Source organism: Sapajus apella, unplaced genomic scaffold (assembly GCF_009761245.1).
Source record: "Sapajus apella isolate SASKATOON/1434 unplaced genomic scaffold, GSC_monkey_1.0 scaffold83, whole genome shotgun sequence".
NCBI classification, from domain to species: domain Eukaryota; kingdom Metazoa; phylum Chordata; class Mammalia; order Primates; family Cebidae; genus Sapajus; species Sapajus apella.
The window spans coordinates 4047263-4049131 of record NW_022437023.1 but is presented as its reverse complement, the minus strand read 5'-3'; the positions used below and the strand labels follow the sequence as shown (position 1 = coordinate 4049131).

The 1869-nt window shown below is 50.1% G+C and overlaps 1 non-coding gene across 1 annotated transcript; it reads left to right on the top strand.

Moving 5' to 3' along the window:
* The first annotated feature begins 321 nt into the window (after window positions 1-321).
* LOC116533760 lies at window positions 322-481 on the top strand. Its single transcript, XR_004261439.1, has one exon. It is a non-coding gene; the product is annotated as a U1 spliceosomal RNA (small nuclear RNA).
* Window positions 482-1869: the final 1388 nt, after the last annotated feature.

Here is a 1869-nt window from a genome sequence, read left to right as displayed (position 1 = left end):
TTTTTTTTTTTTGAGATGGAGTTTCGCTCTTGTTACCCAGGCTGGAGTGCAATGGCGCGATCTCGGCTCACCGCAACCTCCGCCTCCTGGGTTCAGGCAATTCTCCTGCCTCAGCCTCCTGAGTAGCTGGGTTACAGGCACGCGCCACCATGCCCAGCTGATTTTTTGTATTTTTAGTAAAGACGGGGTTTCACCATGTTGACCAGGATGGTCTCGATCTCTTGACCTCGTGACCCACCCGCCTCGGCCTCCCAAAGTGCTGGGATTACAGGCATGAGCCACCGCGCCCGGCCGATGGGCTGAGTTTTAAAAGGCCATCCTATACTTTCCTGGCAGGGAAGATACTATGATCACGAAGGTGGTTTTCCCAGGGAAAGGCTTATCCACTGCACTCTGGGTGTGTTGACCCCTGTGCTCTCCCCAGATAAAAAAAAAAAAATTCAAAGAAAATAAAAACAAAAGGCTGCCCTGCTGTGCAGATAGGAGGTGCGTGAGGCCAGAAGGGTGGCAGGAGGAGGTCCCGAGGACAGGCCTCCTAGCTTTGTCCAGGTGGAAGGAAGAGAAGAGCTTCCAGGCTGGGACAGTGAGAACTTTCCAGACTGGGATGGTGAGAGTTTTCCAGACTGGGACAGGGAGAACTTTCCAGAATGGGATGGTGGGAACTTTCCTGGCTGGAACAGTGAGAACTTTCTAGATTGAGATGGTGGGAACTTTCCTGGCCGGAACAGTGAGAGCTTTCCAGACTGGGATGATTAAAACTTTCCAGGCTGGGATGGTGAGAGCTGAAAGGGTCCATTGAGAACTCCTCCCGTGTCATTTGGGTGCCAGGCAGGGGGACTGAGGCCTGGAGGGGAGGAAGTCTCGCAGCTTGCGCGTTCATCTCATGGAGGCTTGTCTTCTCCCTCTCCTCGAGGCCAGGCAGTGCCATTCATTCCTCCGTGTTCCCCATCCGGCGTAGCGTGCCATTCTGAATGAAGATCTCCAGATACCATAGGACCCCCTAGACACGAGACCAAGGGAGGAAACGGGGTAGCGGTCTCAGTCTTATGCCCCTGACCTTTTAAGGTGTATAAGGTGTGTACCTGAGGAAGAAACAAGCAATCGCTAGTTACAAACACCCCTAGCGCATAAAGGCACGGCATATTTTTCCCACTATTTTTAACTTTCCACAAAGAGACACCCTTCCGCCAATATGGAGTCAGCATCAGAGGGTCCTTTCTCTCTTCCAGCTCCTTTCTTCCCCGCATCCACTGGAATTCTCCAGGTCCTACCATGTTTCTTTGAGTGAGGTTTTTGCTAGACAAACCCATCTTTCTTTGAATTAAATCAATCACCTCTTATGCTGTCTGTTATTTCACTAAAAGACCCGCTCTGTGGTGTGCTGGTAAATGTTGAGCAAACAGCTCTCCAGGGGAAAAAAGGTATATCCATGACCTCAAAAGAATCAAGAACAGTAAAGTGCATTAAAACCACTAGGAAGGGCTGTGCTGTGAGTATATGTTACCTTTGTTTTTAATATAATTTATTTAAACCTGAGAATATAGCATCCATTCTCAACGGGGCAAAAACTGATTCTTGTCGGGGTGCAGTAGCTCACGCCTGTAATCCCAGCACTTTGGGAGGCCAAAGCAGGCGGATCACTTGAGGCCAGGAGTTCGAGACCAGCCTGGCCAACATGGTGAAACCCCATCTCTACTAAAAATACAAAAATTAGCCGCATCTGGTGGCAGGCACCTGTAGTCCCAACTACTTGGAAGGCTAGGGCAGGAGAATCGCTTGAACCCGGAGGCAGAGGTTGCAGTGAGCCGAGATCACCTGGGCAACAAAGATTGAAACGCATCTCAAAAAAAACCCTGATTCTTGGTGGGG